The 27301-nt window shown below is 35.7% G+C and overlaps 1 protein-coding gene across 1 annotated transcript in view; it reads right to left on the bottom strand.

Annotated features, from left to right (window-relative positions):
* Positions 1 to 1342: 1342 nt before the first annotated feature.
* APELA (apelin receptor early endogenous ligand) overlaps positions 1343 to 27301 on the bottom strand; it is a 42732-nt gene continuing 16773 nt past the window's right edge. Inside the window, exon 3 of the mRNA XM_051964453.1 lies at positions 1343 to 3417. The gene's annotated coding sequence lies outside the window, so the exon portion shown is untranslated. The remainder of the gene's footprint in view (positions 3418 to 27301) is intronic.

Genomic DNA, 27301 nt, shown 5'->3' with positions numbered 1-27301 from the left:
TCTGTAAGAAATGACCAGCAGGATGAATACAGAGAGGCTTGAGAGACTTACATGAACTGATGCTGAGTGAAATGAGCAGAACCAGATCATTATATACCTCAACAACGATATTGCATGAGGATGTGTTCTGATGGAAGTGGATTTCTTCGACAAAGAGAAGATCTAACTCAGTTTCAATTGATCAATGATGGACAGAAGCAGCTACACCCAAAGAAAGAACACTGGGAAATGAATGTAAACTGTTTGCATTTTGGTTCTTCTTCCCGGATTATTTTTACCTTCTGAATCCAATCCTTCCTGTGCAACAAGAGTTGTTCGGTTCTGCACACATATATTGTGTCTAGGATATACTGTGACCTATTTAACTGCTTGCCTTCTGGAGGAAGGAAAGGGAAAAATCGGAACAGAAGTGAGTGCAAGGGATAATGCTGTAAAAAATTACCCTGGCATGGGTTCTGTCAATAAGTTATAATGAAAAAAAAAAAAAAAAAAAAAAAGGATAGAATCAGACATAAGCAGAAGAGTCAAGACTGGAGAAAAGAAATGCCTTTTTCTCATTAGAAACTGGAGGATAAGCACAGCAGGAAAAAAAGAAAACCTAGAAGGAAGCACTGAATAGCTGGGTAGCTTTGAAAACATTGTGTAGTATTTATTACATGGGTTTTCTTGAAATGGAAATTTATTGTGTTATAGTGAATCCTTGCATGTTCTGCTAGGTACATGCAAAGTTTTTTTTTTTTTTCCTCGTTTTATATTTAAGTTTAAAATAAGTAAAAAAATAATAGTGGTGATAATGGGCATCCTTTTTTCACCCCTGATCTTATTGAGAAGGCATCCAGCTTCTGTCCATCTCAAATAATGCTTGCTTTTAGTTTTAGATAGATACTGATAATTATTTTAAGGAAAATGCTCTCTAGTGTTTTTCAGGAATGGGTGCTGTATCTTGTCAAAAGCCTGTTACAAATCTCATGAGATCATCATATGATTTCTCTTGGTTTTGTTATTGACATAGTTAATTATGGTAAGAGGTTTCCTGATATTGAACCAGTTTTGCATTCCTGGTATAAATTCCAAAAATCTTTACATAGAAACGCCATCTGCAACCAGAAAAAGAATTACGGAAATTGAATGTAAATCAACACATGCTATGTTCACTTTTTTTCTGTTTTTTGTTTTTGTTTTTTTCTCTCCATGGTTTTTCCCTTTTGTTCTGATTTTTCTCTCCCAAGATGATTCATAAAGTAATGTGAATTAAAGTAATTAAAGCAAATAAAAGAAATTGGGGGAAAGAAATTGTGTAGCATGTCAAGGAATTTTGAAATAGAATAGGGAGAAAGAGGACTTGTAGCAAATGGGTTTTATTTTATTCAAACTTCACAAAAACATGAAAAAAGAAGTAAGCATTTTTTTTATTTTTATTTTCCATATATCAGGTAACTTAGAAACAGATTTTGATTTTTTTCTATTAATAGAGTCTAATGAAAAAATAAAATAGAACATTTAAAAATGTTATTAAATGAGATATATTTGAAGTGCATAAGGTTTTTTCTTTTTACAAAATATACAGACAAATACATATTATATAATCATAAATATAAGATAGAAACATGTAGTTATTTAGATGCATTTTTAGTGAGGACCTAAAATTCATTGAGAAATCTAGAATTTTTACTTTGATAGCCTAATTTTTAAAGGAAAATTATTTCTTAAAATCTTTTGGCGTATGTTTTTTGTTTTACTCTGCCTTATTTAAAATCATTGTACCTAATAAGACAATTTGAACAGTATTCCAAAATGGGTCCATAAAGTTTCCAATGTAAAATCCCCCTATATCTGAATCTTAAATATTTTTCTTTTTTTATTAAAAACATTTGGAGATTCCTAGTGTCTTCCTTATTCTACCAAGGATTACAGTGTAAAACCAGTAGTTCAAACACTCTATTTTCAATATGGAAGTTGTTTATGAATTCCTGAAGCTGACTTCTAGTCATATAATGAAAATCATTTAATCCCAATACAAATATATACTTGAACTCAAAATTTCCAAAGATGATAAATTTTCTTTTCTTCTACCCTCCCTCTCTTTTTCTTCCCCTCCCAGAACTGAACCATCTTAATTCATCAGTAATTTTTCAAATTTATTCTATTGTATAGCATTTATTTCATTGTGCTTTCATTGTAACTGGATATTTGTTTTTGACCTTCCCCTATGGGATTTTAAGTTCACTGAAGGTAGGAATTTTGTTTATTCATTTTATATCACCATCCTATCTTTAGAGGGGAATGTGCTTCTAAAACAAATAGTGCTGAAAAAAAAAGTGTTGAATTGATCAATTTCCATGTTCTGCTAAGATTGGTCCATCACCAGGAAATTAAAGTACAAAGAGAAAAAGTTTTTTTTTTTTTTAAATGATACATAAATTAGTCTATTTAAAAATAGACTAGTGTAACTGTATTTTAAATAAATTTTCTTAAATGGGCAACTGGGAAACAAACAGAGCTGGATGGTACTTTCAAAATAACATTGTCTTAAGAATTTCTCTTTATAATTTATATCTGTCAAGCAGAAATCTACTAGAAATCATGCTTCAGAAATTTAGCTCTTTATTTCTCAGAATTTCTTGATGCTAAAACATTTCAGAAATGAGCAACTTTTTCTTTTAAAATAATCTTCATTAGAAGGATTTTATACTTTTCAATTTATATATTATAATAAGCTTTTGAAATTTTTAAGTGACCCATATTGACTTAAACATCAAGATTCATTTGTTTAAAATGGCAACTATGAAATAATTTCCTACTTTTAAGAGTTGTCTGGATACTGCCATTGGATTCAGTGTTTTCTATTTTATTTCTACAGTCAGGTTGGTAAAATTTGATTGTAAAAAACAGTTGAAAGATCTATACTGGAGTTTTGTTTTGTTTTTCCCCTGTGATCAAACAAATACAGCTTAAGTAATTTTTAAATTTCAAAACTATGGTTAGTATTCCTGGGGTTAGAAACAATAGTTTAAAATTGTTATAGCTTGTTTGGTTTGAATGCAAAAATTCACACAGAAATCTAGGATTTTCCACTCTAATAACACCACTACAATTTATGAAAAGTTTTTTTTTTTCCCCTCTTTAAACTTATAAACATCCTGATTTGCAGAAACATAAATTGACTGGCTTGGTATATTGGCAGTTCATTAAGAGAAAGTTTTTTGAATCCTTGTTTTTTCCCTGGAAGTAAAACCAGATACTGCAGACCCCCATGATGCTCACAAATAATCGTCCTTGGATGATTTCAGATGATTCCTTTCTGTAGGAGGACTCTACACAGATCCCAATGTTGTAAGAAAGAGGTTTTCTTGAGTAGGTCTCTTTGCTTCAATCCCTCTTCGTCATTTCCTGATAGTTCAGGTATACTAGAAATGGCTTTTTTGAGACAAAAGGAAGAGAAACACATAATTAGATGTATTATCTAGTTTGCCAATTTCCATATATCCTTAAAAAAAAAATCTAAATTGTAAAAACAGAGATGGATTTCAAGGAGTTTTTTTGAAGTCATTTAATGCAGTCCATTTTAATGATATTAACTGAAATCATTCTTAGAATGGTGTTTTCCAACATACTGGCTGAAGAATCCTGGAGATAATGAGATGCAGTTATTACAAAAAATCTGTAAGTCAATCATTGTCATTTTGATCTTTTCCTTTCCAAGGCACATAAGTGGCTTACTTTTCTTTTCCCCATCTCTCTTTCCCCTTTCCCCCAACCTATATAGATAATTCTGAATAAAATCATTTAAAAGCACTGCTTAATTTATAATAGCTTTTTGGTTATATTTTTTTCTCAAGAGATACAACAACAGTATTATATGAGACTCTGGGGAATATTTTATGTTAATATTAAAAATTATAATAACAATGGTTGGAAGTCACTTTCAAAGACATCATCTCATTCATTTTACAATGGATGACAAAGGACAAGGAGAAACTGAGACCAGACATATTAAAGTGACCTAAGAGAAGTTAGCCCACATAGCCAGACAGCCTAAACTAGAAACAGTTTTAACCTTCAAATATACCTTTGCCATAGAAATAAGAACATTCTTGTCCCCTCTCCCCCCAAGAATATATGCTGAAATAGCAGTTTTGAAGAAGTCTCAGAGTCAATTCTCGAGTTTTTTTTTTTTTTTTTGTCTTTATATTGATTACATTAGTAATTGTGACTCTTTTCGGTGATATGTTGAATCCAATGACTGTGAAAAAAACATATGGGTTTAAGACTAAACAAATTAATTATTTGCCTAAGGCTCAATTGTTAACTTTCCATTATATTTCTCTACCCTTACTGCATATCAAAATGCTGCATACCAATATTGTTTTCCTTTTAATTAGAAGACCAGATTACTAAAGTTTGTTTGAGCAACCTCAGCTAGTATCTGGGTCCCTTATTGTCCTAATGAGGTGGAGTATTTGCAGTGAAGGCAAATATCCTTGTAATGAATCTTCAGTTTGTTTATCATGTTTGATTTCAATTAGGCAAATAGATAACCAGTGGTGGAACCTCCCTTCCATCTATCTCAATTAAGTAAGTAAAGCATTCCAAGAGTGGAGAGCAGACCACTCAGAGAAAACTTTCACAAACTCCTTTAGGAATATTTTTCAGTTTTCAGTTGAGAGGGAAAAAAATCATTTATGAGATGGGTACAACTACTACCAAGAACAAAAAACATTTATTAAAAAGCTGCCATGTGCCAAATATCATTTTAAACACAAAGACAAAAACCTGAAATATATTTCATCTGAGAAAAAATAGGCACCCAGATAGTTTTGTCCTTCATCTCCAAGAGTTCCAATGGCACTGTAGTGTGATATCTTGACTTGCAAGTGAATTGGATTGAAGAGAAGCCTTCCTTTCTCTTCCAGAGTCATTAAAGTTTAGTGACAGGATGATGGGGATGCTGTGGATGACCTTGACTTTTTGGACGGCTGATCAAGCTCTAAGCATTTCACAGCACCACCTCCAGCCATCTTTACTGAATAAATTGTTCTTATGCTCTAATTAAATCAGTGAAAGTCTTCACATGTTTGGGATAGATGTCCCCCTAACTCACTGACAGATTTGACACTGTTGGTTACCCTCAAACTAGTTTAGCCCATCATTTTTTAAACTGGCCGTTGTACATCCTATAGCTTCTTGGAGCTATAAGTGAAAATTGAGTGCCAGGTGAATACCACAGGTAGATGAGCATCCCTTTCTCTGCAAGCCCTCACATCAGAGGGCCTGGTCCTCCCCAAACATCTTATACATCCCAAATAAATCAATACAAAATACAAAATGATGGAGGAAGGGAATCAGAAAAGGTCTAATATAGTCAGCTGAGATTTTTGAAAAATGCTTGTTAGGGGGCAGCTATATGGCACAGTGGATTGAGAACCAGACCTGAAGTTTTCAAATTCAGCCCCCTAATACTTAACACTTCCTAGTTGTGTGACCCAGGGAAACTCACTTAACCCCAACTGCCTCAGCAAAAAAAAAAAAAAAAAAAAAAAAAAAAAGCTTATTTGGGCTTCTAAGAAACAGATGTGAGGAGGGTGGGCATTTTAGTTTGGAGATCAGCAAGGGCAAAGGGACTCAGACTAGACATAGATTCTCCTGTGTGAATAGTAGCCAGAGTGTGATAGAGAGGAATAAGGGGTAAGGAGATGGGAAAAGTAGATAGGAGCCAGAAGGGAAAGGCTTTATTCAATCAATACAGTAGACTGAAAACATCTCTCGATTTAAAGTTGAGTACTTGGATTTGAATCCTAGCTCTGCCATTTACTACCTGTGTAACCTGAATTCATTTAAATTCTTCTGATCTCAGTTTCCTAACATGGAAGGGGTTGGATTTGATGGGTCCTAAGGTCCTAGATAATTCAGGAGTCACTGGAGTTTTGGAAGCAGAGTGTGACATGGAGGACCGTCTTGGAAGCAGTCTGTCATGTTGTACTTTCCCGTAAAAACCCCCTTCTCCTAATTTCCATCACTGTTCTTTACCACCTTCCTGACTCCTCTCCCAAGTCAAGAAGCCCATTTTCCATTGCAGTTAGAAGGCCATCTGTTAGATAAGGGTATCAGCAATGAAGTATAAGCCTTTGGGAAGGACTGATTTTTTTTTTTTTTTTGAAGTCCTGAGTCTCCTGCCCAAACCCCTATCAATTCATCTCAGCAATTAAGCATCCATACCTTGAGAGTCACATTACTCTAATGGTAGGGAGCCTCTGAATGTCTGCATAAAGTGGGGAAGGTCTTCGGTCCTGGACTTGCCAAGGTCATTGGGAGGACATAGAAGGACAAGATTTGCACAGGATAAGCAGAGATGGAGTTATCTCCGTTGCTGGAAGGAAGAGCCAATTCCAGGAGAGTACAGCTCCATTTATGTGACTATAGATATTTAAATAAGAACAAACCTCCCTGTTCTCTATCTGAGGAACTTACAATCTACCGGGTAGTCTAAGGAAATGATCACCCTACAGCCCACACAAGACATCTTCCCTTGGAGTCTGAACTTTCCTTGTTGGAGTCTGAACCTTGAAACCAGCAGAAGAAGGGCATGTGATCCCAGGAATAGAGGCTAACCTGTATAATTGGAGTTCCAAGGACACTATTATACTACCTTCTGTTATACAGAAACACAGAATGTATGGAATAAATTAATATGGAAAGTGATGTGCTATATTTTGAAGACTCTGAATGTCAAGTAGATTTTGTATTTAGAGAAGTTCTCTATCTGTTGGAGGAGAGGTTGGAGAAGGGGAAAAATTTAAAGCAAGTAGATTGATTATGAGACTATTCGTAATGTTACAGGCCTGAATTAAAAAGGGTGGCTATGTGAAGAAAAGACAAAGTTAATCAAAAAGGGACTTCCAAGACCATCAAGTCTCCTTGTGCCCCTCTCATTCTGCACCCCCCCCTTTTTTTTTTTACAATTGAGAAAACACCCTCAGAAAAGTTAAGTGATTTGCCCATGATCACACTAAAAACCAGTGGCAGAATCAGGATTTGAGCCCAGGGCTTCTGATCTAATAACCTGGAGTGGCCCCAGACAATTAAGAGACCTTGAAAAATCCTTAATTTAGAAAGACTGAGGTCACTGCATCCTGGGTCATCGACAGTCCTTCTTGACTTTTGTCTTCCACTGGAAGCTGAGGCTGATAATTTTGCACAGCTCTGCCTCGTTTAAATCCAATTCACTCACAAGCCAAGACATTGCCCTTGTGATGTCATTGGTCTTTAAGACCAATTCAGCAAGAACTTGCTTGTATAGGACCTGACATTTGATGATGATAATAACAATGATAGCTAACATTTATATAATACTTACTATGTGCCAGAACTCTGCATTTATTAAATATCTAAGACAGGGGATATGACATTAAAATAAATCATGGTTCCAGATGTCACAGCACCTAAACTATAGTTTATAATATGCACATTGAAACGATGCACAATAAATGCTTCAATCACAGAGGTACAAATAAAGAAATATGAAGTTTGGGGGGAGAGAGGATATAAAGTAGTGAAGAGAACTTAGTGACTGGAGGAACTGAGAAGACTTCATGGGAAACTGTTGAGGATGCAAATGAGGTAGAAATCAGTCTAAAAACTCAGTCTAATAATAGAGACAATATGCAAACAACTTTGTAAAGGACAAATTGGGGTTAATCTCAGAGGGAGGGCACTAGGTTTAAAGAGAAATGAGAAAGATTTCTTGTATGTAGAAGATGGTACTGAGGTATCAGGAAAATCAGGAGGCAGAGATGAGGACTGAGAGCTGATGATAATGGCTAGTAACAGGTATTATGCAAACTCCAAAGAATATGAATTTCAAGGAATATTCTTAAATATTAATTCATTAATTGAAGAGGGAGAGAAGGAAGGAGGTGGGTAGAGAATTATGCAGTTTGGAAGGTAAGTACCAAAAATCCCTAAAAATAAGACTTGAAAGATGATTGGCGTGGACATCCTGAAGGCCTTGGAAGAAAAGGTAAAAGAATTTGAACTTGCCTCTGAGATTGAAAAGATTCCTGGACAAGAATGATGAATCTGGCTAGAAGCTGAATTGGGAAAAATGGAGACTGGAGAAGGAAAAACTTGTTGGCAGCCTCTTCCTTGTTGGGAAGATTAGCTCAGTGAACTCAAAGATTCTGAAAACTTTCAGGTTCTATAGTCTCTGGGATAGCAGAGAATGGAGTAGAAGAGAATCAAAAAAGGATGAATTCTGGTTCCAGAGTAGCTTTACCAGTTAGTAGCTATGTAACTATTGGTACCCCTCTGATAGTCCCTTTTCTCTTCTTGGAAATAAAGATAATACTTACTCTGCCTTTCTCACAGGATTGCTGTGAGGATCAAAAGGGATGGTAAACGTAAAAGTGTTTTTAAGAACTTTGAAGCACTGTCCTATTATTATAATTATAATTATCATCATCATTACTCATAAAGCCAGTCTTGACTAAAAACATGCCTAAGGTTTTTAGCTGGGATACTAAAATTTGATAAGGATACACAGTTAAAGAGTTGTTGGTTCAGGTCTTAGAAAATTTTAGCCTTTTCCTCATAGTGCGTGACTATACTCCCTGGCTCATTATTTTAGGTATAAACCAGCCATGTTTTTAATCCTCTTTAACTTTTTTTTTGCTGGCTTTGCCAGAAATCTGAGTGTTTCTACCTTTTACATCCTCCCCAGTGGCCCTACTTTCTCTCTGGACACTATTCTCCTAAGAGTATTCCTTCCCTGGCAATGAGAGGTTCCAATTGATCAGTGATGAACAGAACCAGTAATAGCTAGCGAAAGGACACTGGGAAATGAGTGTGGACCACAACATAGCATTTGCACTCTTTCTGTTGTTGTTTGCTTGCATTTTTGTTTCTCTTCCCAGGTTATTTTTACCTTCTTTCTAAATCCAATTTTTCTTGTGCAACAAGAGAACTGTATAAATATGTATACATATATTGTATTTAAGATATATTTTAACATTTATGAATCTGCCTACCAACTAGGGAAGAGGGTGGAGGGAAGGAAGGGAAAAGTTGGAACAGAAGTGATTGCAAGGGTCAGTGTTGAAAAATTAACCAAAAGAGTATTCGTTTTCTCTCCTACCTGGTCTCTGAGCTTGGCTTTTAAATATTCTGATAATTTTACTTTTATATAATTGGCTTCCCTTATGATTTTACATATTTTATTTTTACCTACATTTTTAAAAAATGCAATTACTTATGATATACCCAACTCTGATATCTTAGCCAATTCTGAAAGACAAGAGTAGAATGGATTTAATGGAATCAAATCATTGTTCAGTTCATTAGCCAGAAAGACGCAATAAATTGTAGAAAATTACTTAACATCTCTGGGTTTAATTTTCCTTGTCTGTTAAATGGAAGAGTTGTATTATATGACCTCTAAAGTTCCTTCCAGTTATAAATATATGAACAAGATTTTTAGTTTTGTTAAAACAACAACAACAACAAAAAAAGCTTCTTTATATATGTTGCTGTGGAGTAATTTTTCAGTTATATCTGACTTTTTATGACCTCATTTGGGGTTTTCTTTGCAGAGATACTGTAGTAGCTTGCCATTTACTTCTCCATCTTACTTTACAGATGAGGCAACTGAGGCAAACATCATTAAGTGACTAGTCCAGAGTTGCACAGCTGGTGTCTGAGTCTGGAAGATAAATCTTGCCGTAGGTCTAATACTATACTTACTGCTCCACTTAGCTATCTGTTTTCTTAGCTGCCTGATTTTTCCTAGAATCTCCATTTAAGAGAGGGTACCCAGTCAGCCAGGAATGAAACTCTGTCAGAGTCCCCACCTTTTCAGTTTCCTTTTATACATAATCTCTTCCCATTTATACTGTAAGTTCTTTGAGGATAGTCTATATTTCTTTCTACTTTTATTTGTATCCATTGGTATTTAGGGAGGGCCTCTGAAGTTCTTAAAAGGTTGTTGACTGACTAATGGAGGACCAGATTTAGTATCATGAAGAACTGAGTTTAAATTGTGCTTTCACTAGCTCAGTATCCCTAGGACTCTCAGAGTCTCAGTTTACTCATCTATAAAATGGAGTTAATAGAATTACCCACCTCACAGGGCTGTTGTGAGGGTTGAGTAAGATAACATGTCAAGCGCTTTGCATATCTTAAAACTCAGTGTAAGTAATTATAAAACCATAAGAAGGATGATGCTCTAAGGTGACTTTGATTATCCAAGTCCAACCATTACCTTTTACAGGTGAAGAAACTGAGGCTGAGAAAAGTGAAGTGATTTGCTTTGAGTTCCACAACTAATAAGTGTTTGAGAAAAGATTTGAATCTCACTCTACCTGACTGTAAGCCCAAGGCTCTATCTATGGTATAATTTATGTAAATTTATGTAAAGCTTTTGTCACAGAGCATTACAGCTTTCCAGTTTTAATTGTGATTGTTCTTATTATAGGGAAAACGAAATAGACAATTTCAGTCATGTCTATAAAAAACTCAGTAATAACTTATGGAATTAATTTAGTCTTTATCTTTTTTCTTGAAAAAAAGATGAATTTTTCTACCTTTTTGATAAAATTCCCAAAGGATTTCTCAATTTAGAATTAGTTCAAAAGAAGAAAGCACTTTTAAAAATCATTTACAGAAAAAAACTAGTCTTGGTAAGAGCTATATTATTAATTCAATAATCTGTTTAATACTGACATTTAAGTTATTTAGACCAATTAAATAGTATAACCAAAAATTTCTCACCAATAATTAGCATTTTTAATAATATTTGCTTTAATAATAATGATGGCATCCATTCGTGTATAATTATAATTTTCTTTTTTATAATTATAATTTTCAATGTACTCTGTAGGTACTGCTTTTTTTTTTTTTTAAACTGATTTTTACCTTCTATGAAACAGTTGGAGTAGATGACATTATTCCTCTTTTGCAAATGAGGAAACTAAAGATCAGAAAAATTAAATAATATTCCAGTGTCAGTACCTAGATTAGGAACCAGGTCTTCTGATTCTTAGCATAGTAATATTCTAAATGATTTCATCTTAGTCTTTTCAAATATATTTATTAGAAATTAGTATTAGTGAGGACAATTACTTGGCTGTGGGATTAAATATTGGCACATTAATGTCCCATTATTAGGAATTTATTAACTTTTACTAGAATCATGGATGAAAACTTGAAAGGAAACTTGGAAGCTGTCTAGTTCAATTTCCTTTATGTAATTGATCAAGCTGAGACCCAGAAAAGTTAAATGACTTCTCCATATTCTCACAGCTCCAGGGAGTTTTTATAAAGTATTGTGTTGTCTCAGATTGCATTAATCAAAGCGTCTGTAAAATAAAGAGTTTGAATTAGGTGTTTAAAAGCACCTTCCAGTTCTAATAATTCATACTTGGTACTTGGAACATGGTTTGTTCTTGTTGTTCACTCATGTCTTGACTCTTTGTAACCCAATTTGGAGTTTTCTTTGCAAAGATACTGGAATGATTTGCCATATTCTTTTCCTTTTCCTTTCTTTCTTTTTAAACAGATGAGGAAACTGAGGCAAATAAGGTTAAGTGACTTGTCCAGGATCTTACAGCTAGCAAGTATAAAACTGGGAAAGAAAAAAGGCTGCCATTTCTTTCTCCACTCCTCTCCCCCTCCTTTTTTTTTTTTTTTTTAACAGATGGGGAATTGAGGCAAATAGGGATTATATGACTTATCCAGTGTCATATAACTAATAAATATTCTGAGACTGGAACTCAGAGGAATCTTCCTGATTCCATGCTCAGTGCTTTATCCATTTGCCACCTAGTTGCCCTATAGGTGCTGTAGCCTTTCACAATTAGGGAAGATTTTTCTCTTTCCCTATTCTATTTTCCTACCCCTGCCTCTTAAATTTCCTTCCCCTAATAAAAATAATACAAAGACAGATTACTAGATTAAAATCTTTGCTGGTCCTTTCTTCCTTCGTTGGGCCATTATTACACAGCTATTTAGAGTAGCAAACTTAATCATCACTAAAGCATCTTTTGTAGAATTGAATTTCTAGGAAGTTATGGTTCTGTCCCAGTTGTTGAATGGTCCTTTCCTGCATAATATTGTATGTATGCCCTACTATTGACAGGGATGTAGGTTACTGGTTTATGAGAGACAGATCTTTTTCTATTTTGGAAAAGGCAGAATTCTGCTTGCTTGTGGAATCTTGCTTGGTGCAGGCTGGATACAGATAGATTTCTTGAGTGGGTCACCTCAAAGCCACAGAGGTAGGAGGAGAAAGGAGGTACACAATTTTCAAATGCAAGTTGCTGTATACCTTCCTTCTTGCCATCATTTCTGTCTCCATGATCATGTGGGAGGCAGTGAGATAGATATAATAGAAAGAATGATGGATATTCCAAAGAAAAAGAAAAACAAACTCTGAGACTTGGCTTTTTAAAGAATGCTATTCTAATGGGGGAGATAAAATATAACGAGGTATCTATAAGATATATCTTGAGTTGATTTGAGAGGGCAGAGGCAGAAGGAAATGTTCATCATAACTTTTTTTTGGTGGTAGCAAAGAACTGGAAACTAAATTGATGCTCATTAATTGGGAAATGGCTAAACAGATTGTGGCACATAAATGTAATGGAATATTAATGTGGAAACAAATTAATGTGGAAAGCAATAAGAAACAATGATTACCAGACAGTCATAAGTACATGGGAAGACTTGTATTGATGCAGAGTAAAGTGAGCAGAACCAGGAAAATATATGTAATGTTTATAAATGCAATGATTACAACATGTGAGTGGAAGGAAAAAAAAAAATAAACTAAACTGAGTATTATGTAATCGCAAGATTCAAGGTAGCACCAAAGAAAAGATGAGAAAATTCTCTCCTTTCATACTTTATAGAGATGGGGATTAATTATTGATTACTGATTAATAGTGAAAAGTTTTAGTAATCACTATAACTAAATCCTAGGATTTAGATGTGGATTAATTTTGTATAAGCCTTGATAGAAAAGTATGTAGGAGACTTTGTGGGAGACTGTGTACACAATTGAGACTGGATCTGTTTCTTGAGGGAGATAAAGAAGATGAATGGAGGATGATTCAACCTGTTCTGGAAATGTTTATTCTAGCACTGGGTCTCTCTGATGAAGGGAGGATATCTGGCTGGGAAACTTTCAGAAGATGTTCAATGCTGTGTTTTCCTTGCTACTATGAATTCTGAAGATCCTTCTCCCAGTTTTGTTAGTATAGATAATTATGAACTAATCACAATCTTAGTTTAGTTTTTGTTACTGAATCTTATATAATCATCAAACTACAGAAAAAGTTACTCTGATTTTAAAGTATATTTACTCACTGAGGGGCCATTGGCCTCTATTACTCATAATTTTTAGTCTTATCAATAAAAATTATGCATGGAATTTTGTGCCTCAGTTTCTTTTCATTGAAGATTTTTATTTTGACCTTTTCCTCTTACTCATCTTTTTTTTCTTAAAAAAAAAATTGGTTGACTCTCTGGATCAGGTAGAAGGGGAAGATATATACTGAAATAAAGGAGATAAAACAGAAGGGACCATTATCCTACCCACCTACTAGAGAGATATTGGACTCAGGGTGCAGAGTGTAACATATTTTTGGACATGATCAATGAAGACATTTATTTTGCTTTACTATGCAAATGGATTGTAAAGATTTTAATTTTTCTTTCTCCCCCATAGAGAGTTAGGAAAGAAAATAATAAATGGCTATTAATTGAAAAATTAAATTACATTTAAAAAAATCACACATTCTATCAGAATTAGTTGATGTGTTGCTTAACTTCCCTTCCCCTGCACTTCTTTTCTGTGAAATGTTTCTTTGGACAGAGGAGCCAGAAGCCGTGAAACACTTTTTTTGTTGTTTTTGTTGAGGCAACTGGGATTAAGTGACTTGCCCAGGGTCACACAGCTAATAAGTGTTAAGTGTCTGAGGTCAAATTTGAACTCAGATCCTCCTGACTTCAGGGCTGGTGCTGTATCTCCTGCACCACCTAGCTGCCCCCTGAAACACTCTTATTTAACTGATGAGGAAACTGAAGCACAGAGTGGTTGTCACTTGCCTCCAGTCATATAGTTAATAAACACAGGAGGATTTGAACTCAAGTCCTTCTGATGCAAAAACCACGGATCCCTCCTCACTTACTTGCTAGCTGTGATACAAAGGAAGCAGTGCTGGATTTGAAGTTACAGGAACTGGGTTTGGATCTTATTTTATTACTACCTCCAGTGTAAAACAGAATCTGGAGTAGATAACCTTTAAAATCTCCTGCACTTTTAAAACTGCGACTGACAGTTGTATAAGTGTGAATTACCTTGTTACTCCTGAATAAAGGACTTAGATATTTACTAGCTATGGGACCCGGGGCAAATTATCTATCAGTTTCCTTACTTAATAACTACTGCACCTGCCTCTCATAACGATGTTGGGAGGCTCAAATGAAATATATGTGAAATGCTTTGTAGAGTGTGAAAGGCTTTATTAATATTTGTTATTAGTTTCGGACTCCTGAGGGTTCCAGATTCTTGATCAATTCATGACCAAAGAGATTCCTTATATATAAAACAAAAGATGGGGACTAAATCAAGGGGTTATTAGCCTGGAGATCTGTAGGTGGATTCTGGGGAGGAGTTGTCATGAATTTGAATGAGATAAAAAAAAATTACATCTTAATATTCACTAGCCTTTGGTTTTCTTGATGATCCTATATATTTTAAGTATTTCAAAACATTCTGAGAAAGGATCCTTGATAAAATAAAAATTTTAAGAAATCTTCAAGGATCCCTTCTAGGTCTAAATGCTACAAGATCATACAAATCATTGGGTGGTTGACTGATGATGATTAGTGGGGTTCTCACTAGTTCAAGTTCTCAGTATTCCAAGCTTTCCTCATATTTACCACTAGAGGGAGCAGTCTGGGAAAGCTAGGAAACTCAGATTTTTAAAATGACCAATGATTGATTTAATGATTGTAAGCCTCCCAGTGCAAGACTTGTAGAAGGATGACATTAGAATAAATGGCATAATCTAGGAATATATTTTACAAGTTTGTTTTTGAGGCGAGGAAGACATCTTATATCATTTTAAGATATACTCTTGTCTTATAGAAAGCCCTAAGTTTATTGAATTAAAATGGGGGTCATCAGTATGTTTATGATAACCATATCTGCTCAATCAAAAATCAATAAAGCATTTGTTCCTTCTAATTTGTGATTTGAGTAATGGAGAGTTATTGTAAAGGAGACTGAAGCTTCTCAGATCTATTGAAAAGTCAGTATTCCCAGAATATTCTTTAACAGTGATCAGTAGGAATCTTGGGAAACTTTTGTGATTATTACTCAGTCATTTTCAGTTATGTTTGTCTATTGGTGACCCCATTTGGGGCTTTCTTGTCAAAGTTATCGAAGTGGTGTGTCATGTACTTTTCCAGATCATTTTATAGATGAGGAAACTGAGACAAACAGGGTTAAGTGACTTGCCCAGGATCACACAAATTATAAATGTCTGAGGCTGGATTTGAACTTAGACTTCCCAGAGCAGTGCTCTACCTTCTGTCCAATCTATATGTTTCTTGGAGAGCTAAAGGTAAATAAATATGTGATTTTGTAATAGAAAATGAGAGATATTTAGTGGGAACTGGCAACTCTAAGAATTATTGAATAAATTCTCATCTTAACATTAATATAAGAATCTATCCAAAATGATTTCTGTGACTTTTTTGTTACCATGAATCAACCTAGTGCTCTCTCTCTTTCTCTGTCTCTCTCTGTATATATAGACACACACTCTATATAATACCTTCTGCCTCTCTGATTGGAGGATTGCCTCCTCTGATTTGGGGATATGAATTCCAAAACCTCCAAAGAGCTCAGCTTCGAAACCTCCCTTTTCTAACCTGCCTACACTACTCTGCTGCTTCTCCTCCATGTCCCTATATCCATGTCCCCTTCTCTCTCTGGTACTTTTTCAATTTACTTTTCCCAATTGTAAGGTCTTTGATGTCAGGGTTCTTCCCTCCTTCCCCTCTCCCTCTCTTGTCCCCAGCACTGTGATATGATGAAAAAGACTGCTAGATTTGGAATCAGGAGAGACTGGACTCAAACTCCACATTAATTGACCCCTCAGACTCAGGATGTTTAAAAAATTAAATCTTTGAAATGGGGCCAATATATGGAGAATCTTTGTAATAATCAAATGCAGTTTTTGTTTTCTTTCTCATTTTTTTCTTTTTTGATCTTATTTTTCTTGTGTAGCATGATAAATGTGGAAATATATATAGAAGAATTGCACATGTTTAACATATATTGGATTACTTGCCATCTGGGGAGGGGGTGGGCAGAAAGGAGGGAAAAATTTTGGCACACAAGATTTTGCAAAGGTGAGTGTTGAAAATGATCTATGCGTGTTTTGAGAATATAAATCTTTAATTAAAAAAATAATCAAATGTAGTAGTGTAGATTAAGGTCTTTGCAAAATTTATATTGGTTAAAAAAAAAAAAAGATGTCCATGCATTGATGGACCACTAGGTGGCACAGCGGATCAAGAGTCAGATTTGCAGTCTGGTAGATTTCCTGAGTTCAAATTTGACCTTGGACATTTACTAGCCATATGACTCTGGGCAAATCACTTAACCCTGTTTGTCTCAGCCCCCCAGCTGTGAAAAATGGGAGCATACTAGAAAAGGCAAAGGCAAATCACTCCAGTATTTTTGTCAAAAAAAAAAAAAAAAAAAAAAAAAAAGAAAATCCCATATAGCTTTTTTGTCATTTTGAGTCAGACATGGCTGAATGACTCAAAAACAACATCTATTATAGAAGTTTTTCAAGGAGTAAATGGAAAGGAGAAAATGGGAAAAAAAAAACAGCAAAAAGGAATCCAAATTTGTATCAAGAGTTTTGTTTCACATACTTTTAAGTTTAATCTTTATTATTAATATTTTCCTAGAAACAATAGGGAGCCACTGGAGTTTCATAATCAGGGGAATGATTAGATCTGTGCTTCAGAAATATGATGAAATGATTATTAAATAACAAATTGTTGGGGAGATCCCTGACATTTTCTAAAATGTCTTATCTATCATATCTAGGTGGAATTATCGCTCTACCCAACTAGAAAATCTTACAAAGAATATAATCTAAGGTGAATTCTGTGTAGGGGATAGATCCTTTGTCTAGATTGCCCAGTGAAATAAAATCCCCCCCTCCCCACCCGTCCCCTCATTAGAATGAGCCCACTTTTCATTATAATATTTCTTCTCATTATTGTTAACTAATCAGTTTATTGCCATCTTTAGGAAGACCCATTCCTTTAAGGAAATAAGTTGAATAAGTTAAGGAAAAAAGTGTTGAAAGGGGTCTTTGGCATCTAAGAGTGTCACTGGTCCCTTTTTATTAATTATATGCTAGTATGATTCATAAAATGAATTACCCAGCAATTAGTCTGGGTAGTTTTTATACATCACAACTACTTTAGTAGCTTTGGTAGATGAATGGCAGAAGGAAGGATCTTACAATTAAGGCATTGTTGCACTGTCTAGGCAAGAAATTTTGAGAGCCTGAATTAAGAGAGTTAGTTGTATGAGTAGAAAGGAATGGATGTGAATCTGGAAATGATTGGCTATGGAATTTGAAGGTAAACAAAGATAAGAACTGGAATGGATGTCAACGGTCACCTAGCCCAAGCCTCTCATTTTATAGATGAAGAACCTGAGGCTAGAAAATAATTGAATTGGGATTTGACTTGAGATCCCCAGACATTCTCATGTAATGTACTATATTGCCTCTGATAGGAGGCAATTAGATGGAACACTCTAATGCATTGTACCATATTGCCTTTATTGGAGCAGTGGGTGAATATAAGACAGAAGCAAATTAAGAGTTTAGGAAGAGATCCCAAAGCTTATATTGGAGGGACGACATAGAATAATGGATGGCTTCAACAATCTGGACAGCTTTTGGATAGTCTTTCTGTCAAAAGCAGAGCAGTTCATAATTTCTTGACTCCCCCCCCCCATTTCCTCTGTCAAAAGGTGGAGGAAGTGAAATGACAAAGGGAATGGGTTCTCCAGAATAGGTTACAGAAACAATGGGTATCTTGAGGGCCAGTGAATATTCCATGATACTCATAGAAAAAAAGAGAGGAGTTGAACTTTAACCTGTATCTTATATTTTGGGAAGGAATATTTCAAAGGATTTGCAGAAGGGACAAACTAGATACAACAGCTTAATAATCTATTGGTGAATTTGGTCCAAGAGGGACAAGAAACTCAGAAATGAAATTCTGACAATACAAGTGTAGCTAATTCCAGTGACGCCAGTTGCCCAAAGAGAGTAAATAGCCACACAAGAGATTTATCAACTAATTTATTATTATTAAATTATTTTAATGTATATTATATGTATATAACTATTAACTATGTTAAAATAATTTTAATTATTAAAAAGACTTGTAGAGAAAATGGAAACAAAGGAAAATAATGGATTCCAAAACTGTCTCGCGATCCTACAAAATTTGTGTTACCTTAAATCCCCAAATGAACTTAGGTTGGTGATTCATTCATTCTAAAAACAAAAGTGTTTTGTTTTTAATCTGTGCTGAGGGCAAGAGGAGGATCAAAGAAAGGACAAGACTGCTGCTTAAGGAAGATGAGATGATAAATAAAATGGTGAGAAAGCTGTTTACTCAACTTTTATTTTGTTTCTCCAAAAAGAATGATCTTTGGACTGGTAAGGATAGGATAGAAATCATTAGACAGGAATTGAATTCCAAAGACAAATCAGGAATAGATAAGCCTGTAGTTAGTATCAATCAACATTTTATAAGTATCCTACTATGCCCCAGGTATTGAAGCTACAAAGGCAAAAGTGAAATAGTTACTGCCCTCAAGAAGTTTATGTTCTCTTGTACACAGTAACAACTATGAAGGACTTAACTATTCTCAATAACTCGGTGATTTAAGGCAATTCCCAATAGATTTGGGATGGAAAATACCGTCTGCATCCACTGAGACTGAAAGTGGACTGAAGCATAGTATTTTCACTTTTTTTGTTTGTTTTAAATTTCTTATGTTCCCCCTTCCTCCCCCTTCCTCCCCCCCCGTCTAATTTTTCTTGCACAACATGACAAATATGGAAATATTTTTAAAAGAACTGCACGTATTTAACAATAACAACAAAAAAAGGAGCTTATGTTTTCTTGGGGGAGATAACCAATATAAGAATAGATAAAAAGGTACACAGTAATTTGCAAGGAGAAAGAACTAATAGCTACAGTCAACAAAGACTTCAGGTAGAAAATGGTATTTAGCTAAATTTTGAAGGAGGGCTAGAAAGTCTAAGAGCAAAGGATGAAATATATTCTGGGTATGAGAAAAAAAATTGCATATGAAGAACATTAAGAAGACCAGTTGGGCTGGAATTTGTGAAGGGGAGCAATATGTAGAAAGTTGGAAAAGTAGGTACAGAGAGTTCTAAATGTGAAATGAAAAAAAATTTACATTTAATCCAAGTCTAGGGAACCCTAATATATACATGGAGTCATTGAATAAAGGAATCACATGAATAGTCCTGTACTAAAAGCAAATTTTTTGGCATTGAGTGGATGATGGAGTGGAGAAAAATGAGGCAGGGAGATAAATTAGGAACATATTGCAATAATCCTGGAGAGAGCTGGTGAGGATCTGGATGAGGGTAGGAGGCTGGGACTAAGAAAAATGGGAACTTACAGGAAATGTAAAAGTAGAAATAGAGAAATTTGGTAACAGAATGGATATATGGGTGATAGAGAATGATGAGGAGTCAGGGATCAAATGGGATTGTGAATTTAGGTGAAGAATGTAAGTTTTGGAGATAATGAGTTCTTTTTTGGACATATTGAATTTGAAATACCTATAGAACATTTAGTTTGAAGTGTCCAGTAGGAAGTTTGTGAGAGATATTGGGGCTGGATATATAGATCTGGGATCCTTCTACAGAGAAGTATTGATACTCATGGAAGCTGATGAATTAGAAGGATTAGAGAAAGAAAAGAGACAAGAACAGAACCTTAGGGCATATCTGCAAATGGGATATGAATCAAGAGACTGAGAAGGGATACACAGGAGGAGAACCACTGTAATGGAAACCCAGAGACAGGGCCAGATGCTGCAGAGAGATTAAGAAAGAGGAAGGATGAAGAAAGAGGGGTTAGATTTGGTAACTAATCAGTCATTGGCAACTTTGGAGAGAGCAGTTTCAGTGCAGTAATGAGCTTTGGCAGGCAGATTTTCAGTTGAAAAGTGAAAAAAGGGAAATAAAGTGAGTGAACATAGCTTTTTTCCCCCCTAGGAATTTGACTGAAAAATAAAGGCGTAGAGCAAAATTAGAGGGAATGATAAGAGTCTCCTGAGACTTTTTAAAGAGTGGGGATAGAGAGAGGAAATTGTCAAAAGATGGTGGGATAAGGCAGGGAACTACATCGTTCTCCTCGATTCCTCCATAAATAATTTTAAAATGCCTCAGAGTAAATTTTACAGTGGTAGAAATAAGTAAAAGTAAAGCCCTTATCCAGTCCAAAACAACAATGTAGGAGGATATTAGGGAAAAATCTGACCTTGGGGAATGATGGTCTATATTGACTGAAGTGCAGAGACTGCTGGAAAATAGCAAGCTCTGGGGGACATTCTGTAGGCTGCTGGGAGCAGTCCCCCAATGGGGATCAGAAAAGTTCAGGGCCTTCTGCCAGTACTTAATTTGTGGCCCAGTCACTTACCAACCAAAGCATGAGTAGGAGGAGCAGGGACCACATCTGACCTTAAATTGTAGAATACTAGAAGAACCAAGAGATCAAAGACTCCCAGCTAGAGCTCAGAAAACAACAGCCTGAAAAACTTGAAGTCTGAGACATTTACTTACAAATCTCCCAGACACAGAACTTGACTCTAACATAAACTTAACAGCCAAAAAACAGTATTAGTAAAACAAACAAACAAAGAACCTTACCATGAATAGCTACTGTGGTAATACAAAAGATCAGAATTTGAACTGGGAAGAGAAAACAGCTTCTCATAAAGCCTCAAAATAAATAAATAAATAAAGTGATCACAGGCGCAAAAAAAAAAAAAATTCAAATAAAAGAGGTTGAAGAAAAATTGGAAAAAAAAATGAGTAATGCAAAAAAGTAAGAAAATTACAAAAATAAAGTCAACCAAAAAGAGATCCAAAAACTCAACCAAAGAAAATAATTCATTAGAAATCATAATTGGACAAAGGGAAGTAAATGACTTTATAAGATATCAAGAAATAATAAAACAAAATCAAAAGAATGAAAAAATAGGAAAGAATGTGACCTTAAAAAAAGTGACCTGGAAAACATATTGAGAGAGAATATAAAAATTGTCAGACTTCATGATAAAAATCAAGATAAAAAAAATTATTAAGGAAAGTTGCCTCGAAGTTCTAGAAGTAAAAGGTAAAATAGAAATTGAAAAAGTTCACCCATCTTCCTGAAAAAGATCCTCAAATGAAAACTTTTAGAAATATTATAGGTAAGTTTCAAAACTCCCAGGTCAAGGAGGAAAGATTACAAGCAACTATGAATTAACAAGTTAAATATTATAGAGTGATAGCTTTGATAGCACAAGATTTAGCAGGTTCTACATTAAAAGACTAAAGAGTGTGGAATATAATATTCTGAAGAGCAAAGGAGCTTGGGTTGCAACCAAGAATCACCTACCCAGCAAAGCTGAGTGGAAAAAAAAAAGTATATTTAACTAAAAAAACTTTTAGGTACTCTTGAAGAAAAAGCCAGAACTGAAAAGAAAATATGACTTGGAAGAATTAGGATAAACAGAGGTAAACATGACAGATTAATTACAAAGGACTTAATAAGATTAAATTGTTTACTTATATGAGGAAAAGGTATTTGTAACTCTTAAGATTATACCATTACAAAGGTAGTTCAAAAGACTATACATAGCTTGAAGGCTTGGGGTGGATTGTAATGGGCTGAGGCTTGAGTTGATGCACTGAGGTCCCAAGCACATGAGGCTAAATAGTAATTGGACCATACTCTATTAATAGATAAGCTTGGAGAGAGAATGGCCCCCACCCACTCTTTGTGCAAGTCCTGATGTGTTGTATAGGAAATGACGATTTTGGTGGGTGGAGGCAGGGGAGTGGAGAAGGAAGGGGAGGAGAGACTTTTGGGACTGCCATTGCCACGGTTGCCTCCCAGGCCCTATTTTTGATGGGAATTCAAAGGCAGATAGCCTTTTAACTATGTTAGCCAGTACACCTTTATTTCAGGAGGCCCAGGAATCCCATTCTAAGTACCATCAGGCTGCTCGAGCTTTGCGTTTACAATTTGGGATTACAAAAGAGGAAGCTAGGAGCATAGTAAAAAGCTGTACGGCTTGCCTTCCTTTCCATGCTCCTACACTGCCTCCAGGGAAGAACCCTCGTGGTTTGAGACCCAATGAAATCTGGCAAATGGATGTGACCCATTATAAATCTTTTGGTCGTCTGTCTTTTATCCATGTTGTGGTAGACACCTTTTCAGGATTCACTTTTGCCATACCAGCAGCAAAAGAGACAGCCCGAGTGGTCACTGAATTCCTCATGCAAGCATTTGCCATTATGGGTGTGCCACAAGCAATAAAAACAGACAATGGTCCTGCATACACCTCCAAACATTTTGCACACTTTTGTGCACAGTATAAGATTTTACACACCACTGGCATACCCTTTAATCCTCAAGGACAGGCAATAGTAGAGAGGAGAAACAGAGATATTAAGACGCTGCTCCAAAAACAAAAGAAAGGGGGAGCCACAGGTAACCCTAGAGAGCTTCTAAATCTAGCACTTTATACTATTAACTTCTTGATTTTTGACAAAGATGCACTGGCTCCGGCAGACAGGTTTTATAACCCACCGGAAGGGCAATGTCCAGTGCGAGCAGCTCCACTATCTTTAGATAATCGCCAGGTGATGTGGAGAGACCCAGAAAGTGGTGAATGGAAGGGACCAGATAGGCTAACTGCTTGGGGGAGAGGGTTTGCTTGTATCTCTACAGGTGGAGAAGGAATCAGATGGGTGCCAACGAGCCGTATTCGCCTTGTCCATCACAGAGAGATGGAGCAGCCCCTTGAAACGAAGGAGAAGACCCAAGAAACTTCGGGTGGTTCTGTTGCTGATTGTGCTCACCATTGAAAGAGTGTGGCAGTTATGGCGTTTGACTCATGGACATAGAAAATCATTGGACTTCAAAACCTCAGAAATCATTGGATTCTCTGAGACATAAGATTGTTGTAGGACTTTAAAGCCCTCAGGAATCATTGGATTTTCTGAGAAATGATAAGACTGTTACAGGACTTCAAAATCTGCTGGAATCATTGGATTCCCTAAGACATAAAAAGACTTTTGCTGGACTTCAAAAACTTGGGGGGATCATTGGATTCCCTGATATGTGAAGCAATGGACATTAGACTGGTTTTGGACTATCTCTTGGCTGCTGAAGAGGTGTATGTGTGACTGCTGTTTACATACTCTCCTTCTAGGACTTCTGGCAATCTTTTACATCATACTGTTGATTTATATTGTTTGTTATACCGTTACTTGGGTGCATAATTCATGTTTGTTACACCACATCAAGCCTGCACTGACTGTGGGGAGAGTCATCACTAATAGTCTCTGCGTTGTTGCTATGTGCTATGTGTTCCCATGCTGATGGGTTTGTGCATAATAAGACCCTTGAGCCCAGAAACCTGCTAGCAACCCCCACTTCCCTTTGGTGCTTTTCATCTCCCTTCCTGAGATGTCAGGGAGGGCGTGATTATCTCCTTTTTAGTGCTTTCACCTCCCTTCCTGAGAAGTCAGGGGGGTCGTGATCACTTCCTTTTCGGTGCTTTCACCTCCTTTCCTGAGAAATCAGGGAGGGTGTGATCACCTCCCCTTGGGGGCTCTGACCTCCCTGAAGAGTCAGGGAAGGGGAGGAGATGGCTCAGTGGATAGAGCACTAGCCTTGAAGTCAAGAGGACCTGAGTTCAAATCCAGCCTCAGACACTTAACAAACAGAAAAAGTGAGTGGAGGCAACCGTGGCAATGGCAGTCCCAAAAGTCTCTCCTCCCCTTCCTTCTCCACTCCCCTGCCTCCACCCACCAAAATCGTCATTTCCTATACAACACATCAGGACTTGCACAAAGAGTGGGTGGGGGCCATTCTCTCTCCAAGCTTATCTATTAATAGAGTATGGTCCAATTACTATTTAGCCTCATGTGCTTGGGACCTCAGTGCATCAACTCAAGCCTCAGCCCATTACAGTGGATGGTTCTGAGGATGGATGGAGTTAAAAAAAAGAGAGAAGAATAGTGAGGAAAAATAAGATGGAGGGGAAAATACATAACTAGTAATTAAACTAGTAATTATAACTTTGAATATGAATGAGATGAACTCACCCATAAAGCAGAAATAAATAACAGAATGAGTTGTTTTCCGACCAGCAGGATGATTTCAGAAAGGCTTGGAGAGACTTACACGAACTGATGATAAGTGAAATGAGCAGAACCAGGAGATCATGATATGTAGCATTAACAAGACTATATGATGATCAATAATGATGGATGTTGCTCTCTTCAACTATAAAATGATTCATTTCAGTTCCAATGATCTTATGATGACGAGAACCATCTATGCCCAGAGAGAGGACTGTGGTGACTGAGTATGGAACACAACATAACATTCTCACTCTTTTTGTTGTTTGCTTGCATTTTATTTTGCTTCTTCTTCTTCTTCTTCTTTTTTTTTTTTTTAAACCAATTTGATTGAATTGGGAGGTGGGAAGGAGGGGTATGAGGTGTAAGAAAACTCAGAAGGTGAGGGCTAGGGGTTGAAGGGTTTTGAATGTCACACAGAAAACTCTGTATCTGATAGTGGAAGTCATAGGGAATCATTAGTGTTTACTGAACAGTAGAGGGGTGTGTAACATAGTTGAACCTACATTTTAATTTTTTAAAAAATTATTTTTAATTTTTTTATTATAACTTTTTATTTACAAGTTATATGCATGGGTAATTTTTCAGCATTGACAATTGTCAAACCTTTTGTTCCAATTTTTCCCCTCCTTCCCTCCACCCCTTCCCCCAGATGGCAGGTTGATCAATACATTGAAGCTACATTTTAAGAAAATTACTGGTCCTGAGAATGGGGAGAGACTTGTAGCAGGCAGATCAACCAGAAGACATTAAGGCATAAAGGGATGAGGGCTTGTACCAGGGAAGTATCTGAAGATAAAAGGAGACTTATTAGAGATGCTTCAGTGGTGAAATCAACAGACTTTGGTAACAGATTGGAATATGAAAACTGATAAATAATGTGGAGTTGAGAATGACAGCATTTAGATTGCAAAACTAGGGCAATGGGAAGATGGTAGCGTTCTCCAAAGTTATAGAGAAGTTTGAAAGGGGGAAGAGTTTGAGGAAAAGAAAAGTTCAATTTATTTTGGGACATGTTGAGCTTAAGATGTCTACAGGATATCTGGTTTGAGATTCCTGAAAGGCAGCTAGAGGCATGAAATTGGAATCCACAGAGAGGCTGGGGGTGGATAGATAGATTTGAGAATCATCAGCTTAGAGATGATAATTAAATTCATGGGAGTTGAGGAGTTCAACAAGTGAAGTCGAGGGAGCAAAGGGCCCAGGACAGAGTCCTGTGCGGCACTCAGTGATTAGTGGTCTTGATCTGGATAAGGATCCAATAAAGGAGACCAGGGAGGAATACTCCAATAGGCAGGAGGAAAACCAGTACACAGTGGTGTTCTGAAAACCAAGAAAGAGATTACCCAAAAAAGGGGATGGTTGACAATGTTAAAGAGTGAGAATCAAGAAAAGACCATTTGATTTGGCTTGAGTGAGTATTGAAGGAAAGAAAGTTCTGAATTTGTGTGTGTGTATTTGAGACAAGAAAAGAGGTGGTATGTGGTGGTGATTAGGAAATTTGCTTTTTGCTAAGAGCTTGCCTTCTACTATGAGACTTAGCTCTTGATTTCTTTTTCCTTCCTTTTCTTTCTGATTACTATATAACTGCCTATTTCCAGGTACCAGAATTCAATTTAACACTATAAATACACTAACTCAGTTATATTTAGATTAAATAAGTTCTATGGGCAATAAGTTCTTATTTTGGCCCCTCATTAAAAGGACAAGCTCCCTGGGGGTAGCTACTATGTCTTATGTATCTTTGTATTTCTCCTGGTATCTAACATAAAATATAAATTGAATGAATGGATTAAAAATAATGTTATGATTTCTTTAGTGTCAGATTCCTTAAATATGTTGAGAGTAATATTAAAATTGTATTCCTCAAAAAAAAAAAAAAAAAAAAACCCAAAAATCCAAAATTGTATTCCTCAAGCTCAAACACATGTAGGGGAAAGAGCCCAGAAGTTTGCTGAGTGGCAAGGAAGAAACCACAAATATATAGCATATGACTAGATAATTACAATATGATTTTCCAAAAAAGGCACTTAATTTTTTAAACTAATATTTAAAGTATTAATCATTTTTAAAAACAAAGTTTTATTGATATTTTTGTTTTCATATAACCTAAATTTTCCTCATTTCCCTGCCCCTGTCAGAGAGTTATGTAATAGACTACATGTTATATTTAAAAGAAAAAAGAGGGAAGAGAAAAAGCAATCAGTCAAACTGATGAATACATTTAAAAAAAAGAAAAGAAAAAGAAAAACAGACCTCTTCTGACTTCTGGGTAGTAGAAGAAACTGCTTTTTCATATCTCTTCTTTGGGGATATGCTTTAAATGAATGGTATCAAACTCAAATAGAAGTGGAGACTATTAGACTGTAGATAAGACATAGTCACTAAGATAATCACAAATTAACATTATCTATGTTTTATTGTATTTTTATTTTGTTAAATATTTCTCAATTACATGTGAACATAGTTCTTGATAAGTGTTAGCCAGTGTTTGACATTCCTGTTTTAAGCAATTGATTTTTCACGTTTTCTGCTTAATATACAAACGTCAAACCCAAAAAGGAAACATAGTTTTTGAAAGGACCCATAGTCACTTTGGTTGCTTTTTAAGTGGCAAAAAAATTTAAGAAGCTTTTAAATATCCTATTGTTCATCAATGCCAGGACGGGATCCCAATTTGTGATTTCTTTATGGCCCAGATGTGACATGAAAATTATATATTTCGAGAACTTGAAACTTTGATTATTCTTACAAATCTAGAAAGAGATTCAACTAAAAATTCAAAAATTTCTAGAAAG

The sequence above is a fragment of the Antechinus flavipes genome, chromosome 6, assembly GCF_016432865.1.
Source record: "Antechinus flavipes isolate AdamAnt ecotype Samford, QLD, Australia chromosome 6, AdamAnt_v2, whole genome shotgun sequence".
Classification (NCBI taxonomy): Eukaryota; Metazoa; Chordata; class Mammalia; order Dasyuromorphia; family Dasyuridae; genus Antechinus; species Antechinus flavipes.
Note: the sequence above shows the minus strand (reverse complement) of the source record. Positions and strands in the feature narration are given on the sequence as shown.